Source organism: Pseudorca crassidens, chromosome 1 (genome assembly GCF_039906515.1).
Source record: "Pseudorca crassidens isolate mPseCra1 chromosome 1, mPseCra1.hap1, whole genome shotgun sequence".
Taxonomy (NCBI): Eukaryota; Metazoa; Chordata; class Mammalia; order Artiodactyla; family Delphinidae; genus Pseudorca; species Pseudorca crassidens.
In genome coordinates this window covers 140492438-140513871 of record NC_090296.1, presented here as the reverse complement: position 1 = coordinate 140513871, position 21434 = coordinate 140492438, and positions in this window count along the sequence as shown.

Below are 21434 nucleotides of genomic sequence, written 5' to 3'. Positions count from 1 at the left end.
TGAGAGAGTCGTTGCTAGGTATTCAACAAGTGTTTTAGTTGGATGGATGGATGGATGGATCTATGGTGGCATCAGGATTGTGACAGGGCTTTCCATAAACTTTCGGCTTCTCGATCAGCGCAAAATCAGACAATCTGCAAGTTGCATGGACCTCAGGAATCACCTGGTGGCTTTTGAAAAGCAAAATGTGGTCTGTTAATACACGAATAAACTCATTTTGATAGTTGTGCGTTTATTTTAATGTGTATTGGAGGAAAATGCCTTTCACATCAAAAGACTATTTCATTGATGTTATTTCTTAGATAAGCTGTAAAAAATGAATCTACTTAAAGAAAAAAATTAAGTAAAAAATTTACGTTATATATAAAGTATATATGTACTTACACTTCACATAAGTTCAAAAACGTGCAAATTGATAGTAATCGAAGTAAGAACAGTGGTTACCTAGAGGGAGAAGCATTATTGGCTGGGAAGGAGAAGGGCAGGTGCTGGGCAAGTTCTGTATTTTGATCTGTATGGTAAATAACAAAGGTATAGACTTATGTGAAAATTCATCCAGTGTACAATTAAGATTAGTGCACTTTACACAGGTTACACATGTATTTTATATCAATTTAAAATACTTATATAGGATATGGCCTCCCAAAATGTGAAGATGCAAAGGCCTATCTTTTGGGAAACCTGATCCAGCCAAGCTCCCTACCAGTGACTGACTACCTGAGAGGGGCTACTGTGAATACTTACTGCCTGCATCAGGCACTTTCATTGTTGTTTGGCTCTAAATCTTAGAAGTGCTCCTAGCCTTGAGAAGAAACTTGCTTCCCTGTAAGTGAACCTGATTCTCACATATGTTTTCTTATTTCAGCCTCACAGAATGGAAAACCAAGGCCAAACATTTCCAGTGCTTCATGTGAAATTATTTCCCAATCACCTTATTATTCCCTCCTCCATACTCACTCTAATCTGTCCTGTCAATATTTGAAAGGTGGCCCAGAGAGAAGAGACTCCTAGATCTTAGTCCTGACTCTGTCCCAAAGAAGCCCACCCTGAGCAGGTCACCCCTTCTCAAAGAACTTCAGTCTCCTGTAAAGCAAGAGGACTAACCTAGAAAATCTCTTGGACCCTAACACGTGAAAACCCTATGGTCTTCTTCTGGAGCAAAGCAGCAGCAGACAAGATACATGTTGTCTTTCAAGTGACTGCTGACAACAACATTCCCTGCTCCCAGCCTCAGCAGGATTTATACCTTCCCAGTGAGCTGCAGAAAAGGTCGAGAGTCCAGCATTTTTCAAAGTTTACCATGCCTACAAATCACCTGGGACGTTTTGTTAAATGTGGATTCTGACTCAGTAGGTCTGGGGTGGGATCTGGGATTCTGCACTTCTAACAGACTCCAGGTGATTCTGATGCTGCTGGTCTGGGACCCTGCTTTGAGGGGCAAGGGTCTACTCTACATTCCCCAGACAGCTAAATCCTCTGTCTTCTTGGGAAGTCCTAAGTAGTTATCTACATGATTGGCACATTCTCATCATCTAGGCACCAGCTCTAATGTCCCTCGTCAGAGAAAACATCTATCTAAAATAATTCACTCTCACCTACTCCCTCTCATTCATATTACTCAAACCTATTCTCAGCATTTATTCCGGTCTGAAGGTATCTTATTTACGTGTGGTTATGGGCTCTCTCCCCCATAATGTAATGTAAGTTCCCTAAAGTCTTTTTTGTTTACCCCTCTCTCTCCTACACCTAACAGAGTCCCAGTGGAAACAGTAGGCACTCAGAAGTTTCGCATGAATGAATTTGTACAGAAGGAGCTACTGTGAGGTGCCCTCAAACTGACAGTCCCTGATACTAAAGACTTGTTCTTCCAAGGGACACCAAATGTCTCTATTCAGTGTGCCCCATTTCACCAGAAAGAGATTTGGGGTTTAGTAATTCTCTCACTTTTCCTGAGTAAGTTTTCAAGCCAGGAAAGATACCAGGGCCTTATCAAGCAGCAGTAGGATTTTGTATCTCTCAACTATCTCTAACCTGTCTTTCCAGCCAACTTACAGTTCTCCAATTGATTTACATAGGTTATAATACCTATAACTCTAACAAGAATGAACCCCATTTTACAGAGTCCCTGGAAATTACCAAAGCAAGGAAATGCAAGAACATGAATTTCTCTTGAGACCCATGGTCCCTAAAATGTCTGCTTTGGTAAAAGAAGGAGCGCTGGAACCAACTTGCCTCGGGGCTCTTCTTTCATAGCAGTGGACTCTTTATTCCTTTCACAGTACGAATAGTACCCTGCTGTTGCCTTAAGTAACTTTCACTTTCAGCCCCTTGCTTGGGGTGAAGCCAACTCCACCACAATCTCAGTTCCATGCTTTAGCATACCATCAACCCTGAGCCAATCAATGCATCCTATCTGCAGGTCAACAATTATTAGTTCAGAGTTAGGCACATGACCCCAGACTGGCCAATTAGGGGCAATAGGAGTAAATTCTACTCTCTGTTTGAACTATCGGGGTAGCTGACATTTTCTCAACTGGAAACTGGAAGATAGGCTTATCAGCTGTCTCTGCCATGAGGACAGAATCTCTTCACATGGAGCCAGCACAGTAGAAAGGTAGAGAAATTAAAAACAACGTCTTGGGCTTCCCTGGTGGCGCAGTGGTTGAGAGTCTGCCTGCCAATGCAGGGGACGCGGGTTCGTGCCCCGGTCCGTGGTGATCCCACATGCCGCGGAGCGGCTGGGCCCGTAAGCTATGGCCGCTGAGCCTGCGCGTCCGGAGCCTGGGCTCCACAACAGGAGAGGCTGCGGCAGTGAGAGGCCCGCGTACCGCAAAAACAAAAAAACAAAAACAACGTCTTGGTGACATTGATTGGACAGCTGAATGCAGCAATTCCTGAAGCTAGAACAACCCATAGACTTTTCAATCATGTAAGACAACAAAGACAGTCGGAGTGGAGATTTCTGTCACTTGCATCTGCAAGAGCTCTAATTGATACACCACCCGGGAGCAGATGATCCCTGGGCAGTTCTCTGACCTGCTTTCAATTCAGTTAGCAAGTAGCTGTTGAGAGTCTACTGTGTTCCAGGCTTAGGCTTGGTCCTGGGATTCAGGATGAAGAGCACTGTTCTTGTCTTTAAGGAACTCTGTCAAATGAGGGAAATAGGCAAGCAAGCCAGCAGGAAATCAGAAGTGTAAGTGCACCCCCCCACAGGCAGACGCAGGGTGTTATGGGGCATAGAGAGGAATACTTCTACTTAGAGGGTGAAGGTTCAGGGGAGGCATCCAGGAGGAGTGACAGTTAAGCCAGGTCTTGGAGGACAATCCACTGGGTAAAGAACGGTGGTGTAGCTAGTGCACGAGGCTTGGGAGTGTGTGCACAGGTAGCAGAGGCCATTCCCAGGAAAAGGAGGAGACAATCCAAAGACACCAAGGTGTCCAGAAACACAGCACGCACAAAAACTGGAGCAAGAAGGGGTAAGAGATAAAGCTGAAGGAAAGAAGTGAGCCAAAGTCAGGTTACACTGCTTTGCTAAGGAGTATGGCCTTTATCCTGAAAGGCCAAGAAGAACCTTCCAAGGATTTTAACCCATAGAACCAGGATGAAAACAGATTTTCATCTTGAAAGATCACCCACGCACCACGTGCTTAAGCTGAATTTAAGTGGGGGATGGGGATGAGAGTAGGGGACAGGAGAATCTCTAAGAGAAACCTGGCTCCAGGGAGGAGGTTTTACAGTCCAGAGCTAAGTTTTCACTTCTGCAGTGACAAAGAGAAGCTTTCTTCCTCAATATCAAGCCCAAAGTTGTCCAATAGAAATATATGGTGATCCACATATGTGATTAAAATTTTCTAGCAGCAACATTTAAAAAGTAAAAAGAAACAGATGAAATTAATTTTAAAGGTATTGTATTTAACCAAACATATGACAAACATTGTAAATTCAACACGTGATACCTACAAAAATTCATACATGAGGTATTCTGTTTTATCATACTAAGTCTTCAAAAGAATCCAGTGTGTGTTTTACACTTAAAACACATATCAATTCAGTCTAGCCTTGTTTAAAATGTTTAAAAATCACATGTGGCTGTGACTACTATACTGGACAGCACACTTCAGGTTGATTGATTCTGATAGAGCGTCCCTGTGGGAGTTTGTTCCAAACCTTAACGTGTGCCTGGGCCATAATGCCTTCACTATACCTCATTCACTTGCACTGTCTCATTTATTTTTCACATCCCTGGGCTGGTGCTGCTATTCACCTTTTTTTTTTAATTGGGATATAATTGCTTTACAATGTTGTGTTAGTTTCTGCTGTACAATGAAGTGAATCAGCTGTACATATGTGTGTATATATATATATATGTGTATATATATATATCCCCTCCCTCTTGGACCTCCCTCCCCCCACCCCATCCCACCCCTCTAGGTCATCACAGAGCACCGAACTGAGCTCCCTGCACTACACAGCAGGTTCCCACTAGCCATCTGTTTCACACACGGTAGTGTATGCATGTCAATCCCAATCTCTCAGTTCATCCCACTCACCCCTACCCCATGTCCATACGTCAGTTCTCTACGACTGTGTCTCTATTCCTGCCTTGCAAATAGGTTAATCTGTACCATTTTTCTAGATTTCACATATATGCATTAATATATGATATTTGGTTTTTTCTTTCTGACTTACTCTGTATGACAGACTCTAGGTCCATCCATGTCTCTACGAATGACCCAATTTCATTTCTTTTATGGCTGAGTAATATTCCATTGTATATATGTGCCACATTTTCTTTATCCATTCATCTGTCGATGGACACTTAAGTTGCTTCCATGTCCTGGCTATTGTAAATAGTGCTGCAATGAACATTGTGGTACATGACTCTTTTTGAATCATGGTTTTCTCAGGGTATATGCCCAGTAGTGGGATTGCTGGGTCATATGGTAGTTCTATTTTTAGTTTTTTAAAGAACCTCCATACTGTTCTCCATAGTGGCTGTATCATTTTACATTCCCACCAACAGTGCAAGAGGGTTTCCTTTTCTCCACACCCTCTCCAGCATCTATTGTTTGTAAATTTTTTGATGATGGCCATTCTTACCGGTGTGAGTGATACCTCACTGTGGTTTTGATCTACATTTCTCTAATAATTAGTGATGTTGAGCATCTTTTCATGTGTCTCTTGGCCATCTGTATGTCTTCTTTGGAGAAATGTCTATTTAGGTCTTCCACCCATTTTTTTGGTAAGAGTAACTCGGGCTTAGAGAGATTAAATAACTTGCTCCAAATCATAGCTACTAAGTGACACAACTTAGCTTCCAAAGGTCAAAAACTAAGGGAAAGTTGCTAAATCCACTTTAAAATAGCACACTGGCTAGGTCTTCCCTCACTTGGGCTCTCTCAGCTCCTCCCCTCCCCTTCTCCATTTAGGATTGTGAGTGTTCAGCCCAAATACAGAGTAAGTGCTCAGTAAACAGCTGTTTAAGCAACCAGTTCCTTGTTCAGAATATATTCCTGTAATACGTATCAGAAATTCTACAGGCACAAACACAACAGTAGCAAAGAAATAGATTAGAGCTATATGCTGGATTACAGATCAGTGCATAGTAAATGGCATTTATCATTATGATTATTACCAGCTCAGGACCTTGATGTACGTTCATTGCAAATAGTCCTCCAGAAAGATTATGCTTGTTTACCTCCCTGCTGTTAGGGTGTTAGAGTGCTTAACCTCTCTGATTTAAGTTTTTCTTGTATTAGACAGAAAGACCAGAACTTTAGAAGCACCCAGGGCTGGCTTTAGATCCTGGATGCTCAAATTCTTTGTTTGTAAATTGGTCACCCCCACCCAATAGCCACATAATGATAAATACATTAAAACAACCTGTGCATAGCCCTTAGCACATTGCCTGGCACAGCGCAAGTGCTCTGCCTGCTTTAACTCCCTCCTCCACTTCTCCCTTTGTAGATAATAAGAAAATGACATTCTAGGAGTAAACCTGATCATGCAGAATTAGTGCTATTTAGAGAAATTCAGGGAAACATGGACCCTGCCACAACTGTAATAGAGAATTTCCAACAAAAAGTACATATTGACCTCTCCAATAGTTGTGACAGCCACCTAGTCTCCTGCCCCCGAGCGGTTTCCCAGCCTTTAATTAATATAGGCCAGATGTACCACTTAGTGATAGAATGATTCATTTAATTGCTGAAACCCTTGCTTTTCTCCATAATGACCCTTCCAGCAACAGGTTTGCTAAAGGCTGCTCATGGGATCAAATTAAGCTTCTAAAGTCATTATATTTCCCATGGTAGAAGAGTTAGGGGGCGGCTGGGTTGATAGAACGAAGGGAATCACAAAAGCCTTAGGATTAAGGGAACACTGCCCTCAAAAAAAGTTATTGCCATATTTCTCAGTCAGGAGTCAAGGGGATTTAATTTTAGGGTCCAGAGATTCTCTCTATATAACTGTAAAAGAAAACCAGACTCACTTTTGGGGGTTACATAATTTTGATTTGGTTAGGTTTGGTTTGGTGTTTGCTTTAAACGTAGGTTCCAGTTTGGAGAAGATGGGGACTGTTTTTCTGATTCCAGAGAGATTCATGGGCTGGCTCAAGGACTGCACATTTCATCCTATTGCTTTCTTCTTTGTGCCTGGTCTTTTCCAGTTTATTCAGCTGCTCTCATAATTATCCCCAATTATTTATAATGGGGGGTTTCTGAAGCTGGAGTTAAAGAAACACCATGGTTTTTTTTGAGCCTTAAACACTATTTAATGGAAAAAGGACTCTAACGATTCATGGGAGGCCTAAACTCAGGTTTTCTTTTATTTTTTTAATTTTTATTGGGGTACAGTTGATTTACAGTGTTGTGAAAACTCAGGTTTTCGTGGGCAGATTTTTTTTTTAATTTTTCATCTTTGATACAATATTTTTTCCTAAACTGTATAGAGTTTGCAATATTAAAGAAGTCCTTATTCGCCCACAAATGTTACCAATAACTACAATTCCAGTACAGCTTAAAACAGCTTTTTTCTTTTCTTTTTTCTTTTTGAATGGAACGAACATATCACTTATAACTTTCATGTTTTTAGGTCTTATAGTATAGGTTCCCAGGTACCAAAGTACTTTGGGAAAGACCTGGTCAATAGGATGTAATTGAGTCAGAAGCTTATTTTTTTCCCTACTTTGTATTATCCAATGTACAGTTCATTTTCAAACTTTACCAGTTGTTCCAACAAGGATTTTTATAGTTGTGCTTATTTTTCCTTTAAGTGATCTGATCAAGGCTCATTCATTGCATGTATTAATAGTATCTCTTTAGACTCTCATAATTTACAAGGGTTTCCCCATCTTTTTTTCTTTTGGTCTTCCATGACATTGACTTATTTGAAGAGTCTAGGTCAACTGTTTAATAGTTTGTTGCACGATATGTATTTGTCCGATTGGCCCCTCCTTGGTAGAATAGGGTGATTTTTATTTTTGCAAGAATACTACATAGGTGATGTTATATTCTAATATACATGTATGTATATATATCAATACATATATATATAAAATATTAAACTAGTTTCTTTTTCTTTAATGTGATTAACACCTTATGTCAATTCACATTGAACCTCTGTCTGTAATTGTTAGGTCTTTTTAATTCTGTTCTTAGCTTTAGTTTATTTATTTATTTTAAAATTTTTATATTTTTTTGGCTGTGTTGGGTCTTTGTTGCTGCCTGCAGGCTTTTCTCCAGTTGCAGACAGCAGGGGCTACTCTTCGTTGAGGTGCACGGGCTTCTCATTGCGGTGGCTTTTCTTGTTGTGGAGCACGGGTTCTAGGTGTGGGTGCTTCAGTAGTTGTTTCTCACGGGCTCTAGAGTGCAGGCTCAGTAGTTGTGGCGCATGGACTTAGTTGCTCCATGGCATGTGGGATCTTCCTGGACCAGGGCTCGAACCCGTGTCCCCTGCATTGGCAGGTAAATTCTTAACCACTGCACCACGAGGGAAGTCCCTAAACTAGTTTCTTTTACAGTGCTCTCTCTAAAACATTGGTTTCTGGAGCTCTTCCTAAGAAAACGCTTTGTCTATTTAAGGGAATATAAGAAATGCTTTATATTCTGTAGTCCTGTCCTCTTGAGGATTCACTGTGCATAGTACCATTACATATTAAGGCTCTAAGAAGAACTGCCTTTAAAAAGCCGTTTAGCTTTGTTTAATCCTATATTTCTCAAACTTCTTTCATCATGAAATCAATTTCTCTTGGAAAACGTATTAATATCTCATGTTGCATTGAGGGCACATTTTGAGAAACCGTGTCTGGAATCCATTCAATTCATCTTCCAGAAAGAACAGTATAGGTATAATTGAGTCTGAAGCATCATTTACTATTTATCCACTGTTACCAACTGAATGTTTGAGCCTCCTAAAACTCATGTGTTGAAGATATGAAGTGACATAAAGAGATGGGGCCTTTGAGAGATAATTAGGTATAGATGAAGTCATGAGGGTGGAACCCCCATGATGGGATTAGAGCCCTTATAAGAAGAAGAGGAGACACCAGAGCTTCCTCTGTCCACTATGTGAGGATATAATGAAGAGCAGCCATCTGCAAGCCAGGAAGAGGGCCCTCACCAGGAACCAATTTTGGACTTCCTAGCACCTTGATCTTGGACTTTCCACTCCCAAAACTGTGAGAAATAAGTGTCTGCTGTTTCAGGTACCCAGTCTATGGTATTTTGTTATAGCAGCCCAAGCTGACTGATATGCCCACACTGTCCATTTCAAAGAGTCTTGATTCCTCTGTCAGTAAAGAAAGACAGATGATTCCTAAATCTCATCTCTAACCTAATCCAATAATTGCTGTTAAATTTCTACATGCAGTCCCACTCACTGCAAGTACCTTTTCACTTGGATAGTCTGCTGAACCTCAGAATTTATTCCAAAAGTGAGGTCTCCTTCTCTCCCTCAACTGCTCCATTTCCTGCTTTTCCTTTCCCTCAGTTCCATCTAATCATTTCCAAAATTCTGCCTTATTCATTCCACAATCTCTTTTACAAATCAAGGCCAAGTTTTCTTTTCTGGTTCTCTCATGTTCAGTCACCATCTTATGACTGAATGATAGCAATAGTCCCCTAATGGGTTTCCCTGCCTCTAATATCTCCCAACTAGTCCATATTTCTGCTATAGAATGATTTCCCTAAAGTACAGCCCTATCTTGTCACTTCCCTGATCAAAAAACTTCAATGGCTCGCAGCTGCTTACAGAATAATACTAAACATTTTAGCAGAGCATCAAAAAATAATTGACTTCTGGTGTCAATTTGCACAAAAATTATAATAGACTCCTTCTTTACCTAAATCCAAGTTCCCTCTCAAGCTTCTAACTCTCTTTTTAGCCATATTTTCCAAGAAATATTTTACTATCCAATTGTCCTGCTTAATATAATTTATTTTGGTCCCCTCTGGAATTTTATTTTATAATTTAAACTTTTTGTTCTATACCTTTAGTCCTTATCCTCTGCTTTCAAACTTAGTCAAGCCTCTATTTTCCTAACAAATAAATTAAAATCCCTGACACAGATATATTCTTAAGACATCGCCCCATCCCTCTTCTTGCCTTCCCCATCATACTTTTTAGCCTACAGTCACTAGTAATTCCATCTCCTCAACACCTGCCCTCATAAGTCAACTTTATTTATGTAAAATATACATTCAATAAATACACTCATTTTTAAGTGTACAATTCAGCGAGTGTGACAAATGTGCCCCTGTCTTGTCAGTCCTCACCACCACCCATGACTCCAGACAACTTAGATAAGATTTGTCTTCCCTAGGGTTCATTTAAATGGAATCAGAGAGTTTATGCCTTTGGCAAGTATATTGTTTACTGTCATGCAACAAACGATCCCAAAATGTAGGCTAAAATAGCAAAACAATTATTATCTACACAGTTTCTTAGGGTTAGGAATCTGTAAGTAGCTAAGATGGGTGGTTCTGGTTCAAGGTCTCTCATGAGGTTGCAGTAAAGTTGTCAGCTGGGGCCACAGTCTCTGGACTAGGGCTGGAGAATCTACTTCCAAATTTACACTCCTGGCTGTTACCAGAAGATTTCAGTTCCTGACTACTTGGTCCTCTCCACAGAAATGCTCACTGCATGGCTTGTTACCAAGTGAATGAGGAGAAACAGAGAAAGAGAGAGACAGAGGGAGAGAAAGAAACAGATAGTAGAAGCAACACTACTTTTTATGACATAGTCTCCAAGTCATGTACCAACATTTCTTATTATATTCATTAGAAGCATGTTGCTAAGTCCAGTCCACATTTAAGAAGAGGGGATTATACAAAGGACTGAATTCTAGGAGATGGGAACCACTGGGGGTCATTTGTAGGCTAGCAATCACAGTCTGTTCTCTGACCTCACATTGATTCACATTCTTCTCACATGAAAAATATCCTTATTATATCCCAAGGCTGAAAAAAATATACTCATCACATCCTAAGGCCTTCAGAAGTCTCCAGACCATTGTAACATCAAAGTCCAGAATTTCATAACTTAAATGAGGTCCAGGTGTGAATGTGGCTCCTCAGATGTAGACCTTAAGTATAGTTCCTTGAGTATAGCTCTTAATCTTTAAACTAATCCTATGAAGTAGCCAAATGATCTATCCCCTCCTCCAAAGCACACATCCAATGTACAATTGTGAAATAGGCATCGGATATTCGTTATAGATATCCTGTTCAAAAAGGAAGGAACTGGGAGGCACAAAGTCATCACTGGTCCATAGCAATTCTGAAAGCCATCTTGGAAAATATTGTGAGTTCCTAGATTCAGACTCAGTCCTATCTCTGCCCAGTAATAGTTCTCATAGCTCTTGGTTCCACTCTCTGTGTTATCTTTCCTTTTTCATGAAAGGTAGCATGTATCTGCAACTAAGTAGTTTCCTCAGTTTGCTTCTGTCTTGTTGAATTTCGAGAGCTCAAAATCCTTTCTACGTTTTGCACTGTTTTCACCTCTTTTAGTCCAAGCTGGTAGTGTTTCTGCTGATATAATTATTTTAAATACTTAGTGGGTCTCCTGTGAATCTTATTGGGGGTCCACTCCATTAAAATAAAGCCACACTCACAAATCTCTTTGATATAGTTCTTCTCTACTTTGGATGTCTATGGAAAGACAATACGCTAAAGCTTCTTAGAAGTCCCATTGTTTGATTAGTCACACCCTTAGCACCATAGAGGACTTTTTGTTTGCCTGAACAGTACTGTGAGGCAACACATTTAAGTTTTCCAAGTATTAACAAAGCATTTTACAGACACACACGTGGCTTTGTCTCTGGACCAGGTTTTCCTGGCAGTGCTCTGGATTTGATCTTTTCTCAGAAGGCATTTTTAAATTTTAACATCATTTGGCATCTACAGATGGTGAGACTGTTCAAACCCTTCAGTTCCTTTTTTGTTTAACAATCCTTCCATTAGTTTATCCCTCTCATTTGCATTTTACCATAAGCAGTAAGAAGAAACTAGCTGGCACCTTCAGCACACTGGCTGGAAATCTCCTTAATTTGATCACCCAGTTAATCAGGCACATTTTTTACCAACCACATTACTGCAGACACCAATATTACTAAACTTTCTGCTACTGCACAATGAAGATCCCCTTTTACACAGTTTCTAATAAGCTTTTCTCCATTTTCCTTTAAGCCTTTACTGATGGGCTCTTCGAAGTCCATAATTCTACAAATCATGTGTTTAAGACACTTTAAGCTTTCACTAACACTCTCCTCAAAATCCTCACAGCTTTTCTAGTTTCCACTCACTTTGTGTTTCCAAAACAACTTTGACATCTTAGATTTTTATTATATCAGCACCCCATTATTGGTACCAAAATCTGTATTAATTATCTGCTGCTGTGTAGCAAATTACCCATAAACACATCAGCTTAAAACAACAAACACTTATTATCTCACAGTTTCTGAGGGTCAGGAATTGAGAATGGCTTAGCTGAGTGGTTCTGGCTCAGAGTTTCTCAAGAGGTGAAGCTGTCAGTAGGAGTTATAGTCTCTGAAGACTTAACCAGGGTTGGAAGATCCACTTCCAAACGCAAACCTGTGGCTGTTGACCACAGACTTCAGTTTCTCACCTCATGAGACATTTCACAGGGCTGATCACAACATGGCTTTCCTCAGGGAGAGTGATGAGAGAGAGAAAGAGAGACACAGGGAAGAGTGGAAGCTATACCACTTTAATGATTGTCTCCAAGTCACACACCATCACTTCTGTCTTATTCTGTTCATCAGAAGCAAGTCACTAGGTCCAGCCCAGACTCAAGGGGAGGGAATAAAATAATGGCATGAATAACCAAGAGGTAGGTTTCATTAGTGTCATCTTGGAGTCTGGCCACCACAGCAAGCTACTTAACCTCCCCTGTGTGTGCATTAATGTCCTCACCTGTAAAATACAAATAACAGTTTTTTACTCACATAGTTGCTGTGAGGTGAAGCGAGAGAATAAATACAAAGCCCTTTCGAACAATACCTGGCACGAAGCAAGAAGGTGACTCTTATTATTGTTTTAAACATGTGAAAGACTCTTAAAACTTTATCTTAGTGCTCGTCACTTTCTCTAATGTCTCGGGCACTAGTTTTTCTTTTTTAACTGTCTGGATGACTCCCAGTACCTAAAATATATATGTCCAAAAATAGTATCTTTATATTCATTAAGACTCTTTTGGTTCACTGGCTCAAGAAAAAAAGAAAAAGGAAAATTAAATCCAGAGATAGATTTCAAGCAAGTCTTGTTCTGAGTGATAGATTTCAAGCAAGTCTTGTTCCGAGTGATTCAATGATGCCATTAGGAGGAATCTGTCTCTCCCCATCACCACCTTCTTTGTCTCTTGCCATCTCTTTCTCTTGGCTCTGCTCTCTTCTGTCTTGGTTTCTTTCTCAGGAAGCTCTTCTCTCATAGTAGCAATATAACTGCCAGAAGCTCCAGGTCCCCATTTTATCAGCTTTGTACCCCCAATGAAATGAGAGGTCCTGTATCCCAATACTTTGATCAAAAGTCTCAGGGCTATCTTTCATTGGCCCAACTTTGATCACATGTCCATCCCTGAATCAGTACTGGTGGTACCATAGCACTGCAAGCAGGTCACTGGAGAAGACTTACCTCCTGTATAATCATGTCATCCCCCTGTTTTTGGTGATTTCTTAATCTTACAAACTGCTATGCAAATACAGCTCAAAGTTTCACTGTCCCACCATTATGTTAGTATTCATAACCAATTCTATATAAAGTTATAGAGTCAGCCCTGATGGCCTGGGAGATGAGATGTTCTGATTAGTCAGGTCTGGGTCATGTGTCCACCCATTGAACCACAGATGGTGTCAGTTACACCTGAGCCACTTGAGTAGAGGATACAGGATGGGGTGTGTGCTTAAAGGAAAATTGAAGTACCATGGATAGAAAGAAGTGGGATGGATGCTGGGAAGCCAAAATCGACAGATGTCCTTCTCAATCACCTCCCCTTCCAAATTCACTCCTTTCCCTGTATTCCATTCTTCAGTAAGGGTCACCACTTGAACCAAAACCTGCCAAGTCACCTCCGACACCTCCCTCTGCCCTGTCCCAACCATCCAGACTGATGCCAAGCCCTTTTAATTCTTTGTCTTCACACGTCCAGAACATGTCCTCTTGTTTCCTCCTTCCCGCCCTTGCTGGTGTGGTTACTGCTACCCAGAATCTCCTCCTACTGCATCACTGCCTGGCTAATTCCACAAGTCTTAAAAGCCAGCTCAAGAATACCACCTCTGTGAAGCTCCCAATTTGGGAGGAGTCAGATTAGTCACAGACTTATAGGAAGATAGTTCTGGGTCTCACTTTTATTTGGGAGCTGCTCTCACAGTTAAACAGAGCTCTTAAACCAAGACCTTTGGAACTTAGGAAGATTTGGAACCAGGTACAAGCTAAAAGCTGGCCCTTCACCTCCCTCTTCTCTCTTTCCTGTCCACACATTCATTTCCCCTCCACAAAGCAAGTGCCTTGCAAATGCTAAAACTGCCTAAATATAGAAACCTATTCATCCAGAACGAAGGCATTGGAGAATGCTTTTAAAATTTCACATCTGTGTCTCAACTCATGAAACTTGACTGAAGTTTATGAAAGAACTATTTAATTTTATTTTCTTTCCCCTTTCTGGCTTCTCTTCGGATTTGATGGATCTCCGTCACACTAGCTTGAGGAGGCCCTCCATTAATGCACTTAAATCTTGGCCTGCAGACCCCAGAGGGTGTATAACTCCCAGCTGAGCTGTGACTAGAGCTCCGCTTGCGGAGGCCTTGGCCTCAGCGTACATTAGGGACAAAGCTTGTGACACAAGAAACTCTTTAGCTGGGGTAATTTTAGCTGGTCTCTTGAAGTAGATATCAGGTCTGTTTGGAAATCTGCTTTCCTCTCTTCAAGTATGACACTACCTCCTGATTTTCTACTTGAAGTATTCAGTGACAGAAAGACAGCAGCTGTGTAATACACACACACACACACACACACACACACACACACACACACACTCATGGGGAGACTGATTTTAAAAGTAAGCTCAAACCTGTCTAACTTCAGCCGGGCTGCCAAATCAGAGAGGAGCCTTCAAAATAACTTTTGTGTTGGGACCTTGCCTGTCTGAGCTGATTGTTACACATTCCAGCTACTCGTTTGTTTCTGACTTGCTTTCCCAAATGCTTCCATTGAGTTATGCCACTTATCACCTGCTTAGTATGTGACACTTTATCTGCCAAGACAAATGTCATATTAGAAAAGCCTTCCAGTGAATGAGGACAATACAGGATTGCAAGAGAGAAAGTTTGAGCTTTTTCTTTTAATCTACTTTCGAAGTCTGCTTTCCAGATCTTGCCTGCTGCTGAGGTCAGTGGGATTTTTATTTTATGCCGGCGTGTTGTATTTAAGTTACAGAGACAGAGCCTCGGATAAATGGGTCCTGATTGGTAGGATAAACTGCCCTTGAAACTCCAAAACCCTGACAATAAATTTGATCAAAGGAAGTGACAATGATTAAAAACAAATGTTCACAAATGTTGTGGAGCTACCAAAAAATGAGGTCATCAGATTTTCAGGGCACTTCTATAGACTTCTCACAATCATAATATTTTTTTAATTAAACGAACTAAATGCTTTTGAAAGTGAGAAGCTGACAGCTTTGGTCAGGGCCAGAAATAGAAAGCAAGCACAGGGGTGCCTTAAGAGTGAGAGTTTACAGTCGTAAACTGCTTCTGCCAATAAATTTCAGGGCTGGGTTACAGCCCTCCTGCTTTTTCACTCCTGAGGGACCTCTGAGAACTCGTTTGTGAGAGTGAAGATCATTGTCTCCAGATTTGGTAAAAATCTCAAAACTCCTGTTCATGATCTGAGAACCATGGACTTAGCTTCGTGGGTGAAAAGAGAGCTAAATGCTCTAGTCATAGTGTTAATATTCCTATTCAAATCCAATCTCTCCCACCCCGAACAGCGTCATCAACACAAAACCAAAATCCCACCTAGCATGTGGTTCTTTGACAATTTTAATTTTTGGAAATGTAATTTTCTCTTTCCTTGGGGTAGGGGTGGTAGGGGTAGGTAGTGTCATGAGTTCATAAAAACAGGTCAAATCTGAGGACATAAATTGTCATGGCAATTTAGGAAAGCAAATCTGATCATGTTACCCTCCTGCTTGGAATGCTTCAAGGACTCACTATACATTTCGTGTTAAAACCAAAAACTGCATAGCTTAGCTCCCCAGACCCTTTGCGATCTGACCTCTGCCCAAATCTCCAGCTGCTGCCCTGGCCTCGCCCCCCACTATCCTCTGGTCCCCTTGGTCAGAACCATTGGTGATTTCCTACTCTGTGCCTAGGCGTACGCTGTTCCCTCTGCAGGCAGAGCCAATCCCACCTTCCTTCCTCATCTGGTCTTCAGGCTCCCACTTGCCCCCCTCCCCTTCATGCCTTATTTCCCAACACACACACACACACACACACACACACACACACACACACACACACACACATCCCTCAAGCAGTTCCCGAGAATCCCATTTAGATACTCTTCCCGGGACTTGCCCAGACTCTAGTTTTGCCCTTATAGATCTCATGACTATAGTCTGATTTGTCTGTTTCCCCCTCTAAACTGAGACCCACAACTCATTTATACATCCCCAGCTCCTAGTTCAGTCCCTAACCCAGAACACATGCTTCATCATTTTACGGAATAAAAGAATAATTAAATTGCCCATTTCTGTTTCTGTTTCTGGGAGTATCCCAGAGTGGCCTTCAGTGCATTTCTGATCAATGAGTCCTGTATTTGAAGGAACAGCTGACTCTAGGACTCTCAGAAGGATTTGGGAATACAGAAAGAAGCACAGGTCAGCCCAGGAGATTGGGTGACCATGATCTAATCAACCATGAGCCAGACATTGTCCTGGCGAGCTTAAGCAGTCTTCTCAACAGCTTTCCAACGTAAGTCTTGTTTTCTCCATTGTTACAGATGAATAAGCTGCCCAAAGCCTATGCAGACAGGAAGTAGCAGAGTTCATTTCCAGATCTTTATGGTTCTAAAATCCTCTTCTCTTTCCATATAGCATGGATGCATAACTCCCTCTTCTTTCTCTAGGAGGATCTGGGTGGGCAGAAAATGTCCTGGTTTCTGTGTTTTGAAAGAAAGAAGTGCAGATTACTGAGACCTACAAGAGCCTAGGTCTGTCTGGGGTTGGAGCACAAGGTGATGCTGACAACCTCTGACCCCAGAATTTACTCACAAAGTTCAGATTCAGAGAGGGAGGTTGACCTGGAGATTATGGGGAGAACCCAGACCAAGGACACACTGTGACCAACCTTTTTCATTTTGTTTAGATCTCCACGAACCCATGCCATTATTTTTAGGATAGCACGCAGGCACTGTGTTGACACTTTATTTTTGGCTAGGCCACGTTGCAGATGTTATCTAATAATGCAAATAAATCTGTGCCTCTGTGCACACCTTTACTGAGTATCTGGGTACAGTGAAGAAGAGAATTAAACAGGTACGCTGCCACCTACATGACTGTAGGACTGTCTTCTGCCACAGCAGTCCCAGAAAGATTCAGTCGATAACAACAATTCCAGTGACCTGCCCAGTGGTCTCTCTCAGGCCCAGTAGAACCGCCCTTTCTCCCTAGGGCAGTCCACTTAGGTCCTCTGGAGTTTGTGAGAGCGGCTGTACCTTGGCAAGCCCTGGACTGGGATTAATTTGGCAGGAGGTTATCCTGAGACTTCCCTGACTCATATCTTTGGGGCTAACTCCGAGCACCAAGCCCCAGCCCTGCCCTCTTTTGCTTTTTCTTTGTGCTGATTCACACTGGGTTGGGATTTTATTGTCAGCAGTCGTAATTGTGCATGGGTGGAACTTAGATTTTAAAGATGACAGGAGGCCAAGTCTAGGGCTTCTGTTAGCTTTGTTATTCACTGTGTCATTTTTCTTGATTGAAAAGAGGAAGGAAGGCAAGGAGGGAGGATGGGAGAGAGGAAGGAAGGAAAAAAACAAAATAATGAACTCCGCCAACCCATGCTGGAACCTGTTCTCTTTCATCTTCTATATTTTCTCTAAGCCCTTGGAAAGGCCTTCTCTGGATATAGTTCACAAGAAAAGAAGCCAGATATAGTAGAAAAAGTATGGATTTTGGAGTCAGCATATCTGAATAATTGGGTGACAGTGGGCAAGTTGTTTCACCTCTTTGAACCTCTGTTTCTTCATCTGTAAAACAGCAGTAATAATATTGACCTCGTAGGATTGTCACGCTGCTTAGGAATATTGTATATAAAGTGCCTGGCACATTAGAAAGCATTTCATAAATGGCGAATATAATTGTTACAGCTATATTTATTGAGTGGCCCTTTGAAGCAGTGAGAACGTGACCTCACAGAGTAGACTGTAAGTTTACATTTCCTTCCTCCGAGATTGTGGCAGATTGTAATACGCTTCCCTTGAGTGGGGTCTGGGCTGTGTCTAGTGTCATGGTGGTTGTAGCGTCCCAGGGACTGACTCAAGCTTGAGAACACCCCGAAACAATCAGTACAGGAGAGAATAAGGCAAGAGATGGGGGGATAAAGAGCTCTGTCAGGCTCAGTGGCCAGCAGCTCTCCCACTTAATCAGCATAATCTTGGGCAAGTTGCTTAAATCACTATAACTTAGCTCTTTTTTCTGTATCTGTCCTTTTGGGTTGTCTTGAGGATTAGAGGAGGTCACACATGTAAAATGCCTAGCACAAAAAAAGTGCTTAGTAAAAAAATATCTCAGATGTTAAGGAGACACAAGTTGAAATGTATGAAATTCAAGTGAAGTTGGGCATAGACTTTGGAGCAATACTGCCTTGTTCAAATCTGATTTCCCCTACTCTTGGCTTCATTTTCTCATCTGTAAAATGGGTATAATAATAACTTCCTTACCTGTATTTATTGCATACTTTTGTTATGAAGAATAAATGAGTTAATACACATAAAGCAATTTAGAACATGATTTGGTATATGACCAAATACTATATAAATACTTGTTAAATCGATAGAAGGGCCAGTGCTGGGACAAGAACAGAACACAAAACCAGAATAGTTGAAAACAAAGTTGGTTGACCCTGGACCAGAATGGGGCATAAAGAACAAAAACAGTAATGAAGCAAGAGCTTCCAAGGCAATTGCCCTAAATGGAGCTGAAATATATTCAAAGCACTTTTTTTTTTTTTAATTGGCTATGGGCAGTGAAGTGTGAGGGTGTGTCAGCCTGGGTTAAAGACAAGGAGCTGAGTGGACACAGTCCTCCCAACCAGCCATGGACTCCAGGAGAGTGGTACGACCTCACTGGAACAGTAGGTCCTGCTTGCTTAGCTTCCCGACCTGGTGCCTGAGGAGAGTGGCTCGAAACTTTTTCTGGGGGGATGGGTTTGCTCAGGGAAAGCCCGCTCTTCAGGGAAGGGCCACTGCTTCACAAAGGCCTGGGACCATTTGCAAGGTCAGTGTGTGAGTTCCTGAGAAACCACAGCCACTTCTGCTCTCTAACTTTGGTGCACAAGCAGGACGCAAAATATTCAAATTCCAGTGATAGAGCCAACTGTGCAAATTCCTGACGGGCAAATTGAGGCCCATTATCTGTAATTACAGTCGCCCGAATAACATGCCAGAGAGATCTTGTTTTCCAGCCGTCAGTAATTGCAGCTGCTCTCTAGTGCCAAATGCATCCAGGGAAAGTCCCCAGAATGGAGACGAGCAGCCCACACAGAGGATTCCTGGCAGCCGCTATCAAGTAACCCAAATCTCCTCTGCTTACTACCTTCAAATGGCTCCTATAGCTCTCAGGATAAACCAGTTAGTTAGGCTTGTCATCATCTGGTCCATCTTGTCTTGAACTTCACTCCCCTTCTTCACTTAAGTGGTACTGAATTACTCGTTTATTATGAACAACCTGGTCTCCAATTCCATCAAGTTGCCCTTCATTATGGTGCTTTCCCATATGTGATTTAGTCCTTCTGCCTGGAGTTACTCCATCACAAACTCCAACTCATCCTTAAGCACTTAGTTCTGCCACTTTGTCTTCTCTGAGAAGCCTATCTTGACTCCCTCAGGCTGCATTTAATTCCTTTTCTCTGGGCCCCCTTAGTACCTGTGCCCACACAACATAACATGATCATTCTATGTTTGATTTGTTTGTCTCCCCAACTAGACTATGAGCTCGCTGAGGGCAGGGACCACATGTTATCTGGGTATCTTAGAACCTAGCACAATATCCAGCATCACTAGGCATCCATCCAGTAGATGAGTGAACTGAGTGAACAAATGATGACTTCCTTGCTTAAGCACTAATGAGATTATTCCTTCATTTGGTTAGATCAAAAGATTCCTCTCTTGGGATTACTGCTCAAACCAACTTTAAAATCAACCATTGAAAATCCAGGAAGAGCATTTCATTGATATATTGACGATAACTTCAACTTACCACATGCCCTTCTATCTTTAATACTGTTTAGTCTAAAGAGGGTGGGTTCCCTAGGTATATAATAGAACATAAAGATTTAATTAACTTTATTGCTTCTGTTTCATCATGGTGCACTTACGAAGACCTTATTTAAATATGATTTGCTGTTAATCTGCTTGTAGTTATCAAATAAAGTCTAAAGGTTTTTATTTGACTTTTATTCATGACATTACTTGAAGTGTAACTATTAACAAATGTTTATTTTAAGCAGAAGAGTGGAAACCCAGGTATCTAAATGACTGGATCCCCTCACTGCAGACTTTTATTTTTAACATCTTTATTGGAGGATAATTGCTTTCCAATGGTGTGTTAGTTCCTGCTTTATAACAGAGTGAATCAGCTATACATATACATATATCCCCATATCTCCACCCTCTTGTGTCTCCCTCCCATCCTCCCTATCCCACCTCACTGCAGAGTTTCTGCAGGTCTAGCCACTTCTCTTATGATAACATTGTGGCTGTTCTAGATATTCTGGGGTCTCTACCTTTTTTGCTTTCAGAGACAGTGGGCGAGCCTTGCTTAAAGACGGTCTCGTTACTTTAGAGCCCAAAACAACAGCAACAAACAGTACCTTTCATCGAAATGTCCACCTTAGTTCACTTCTGGAAACTGCATAAGGTTTTCCAAAGGTTGAATATGCACACCATTAGAGGGATATATTAGGTCATACTCACACAATTTTAAATTAAAAAATTAATGGTTACATAATTATTTTAATGTGCATTAATAATATTGCTAATATAGCATAACATACATATAATATAATATAACAAGCACATCAAACTCATAATTTCATGCATATTGCTTAAGGAAAAGTTAAACTTAAAATACAGAGAGTTAATTTGCTGAAAAATGGTAAACAATCATGAATGTTATGAGGGTAAGACAAAGATAGGGAAGAAGGCACATGTACGAGTAAAGTGTGAGAAACACTGAAGGAATGAAAGGAGCGGGGGCTGTTGGGTCCCGATTATTTTACATATTAGCTGGGAGCCTGTGGGCAAGTGACTTAACCTCTCTGAGCTGGGATTGCTCATCCCTACAATGAGGAGAGAGAGGTGCAGATAAGGTTCATAGGTTACCTAGCACAGGACATAAAAGGCTCCATAGTGAGAACCGTTTTTAAAAAAATCATATCCACTCTCATAGGACAAAGATAGGAGTCTATTTTAAAGAAGTTGCCACCAGCTCAAAAGAGACCCTTCATTAAATGTGATGAGCCAAGGCAGGCAGCCCAGTGGATTGCTTCTCGACAATTTCTTTTCTTTTTTTCTTTGGTGGCACCTCGAGGCTTGTGGGATCTTAGCTTCCAGACCAGGGATCGAACCCAGGCCCTCAGCAGTGAAAGTGCCGAGGTGTAACCACTGGACTGACAGGGAAGTCCCTTGACCATTTCTTTGAAG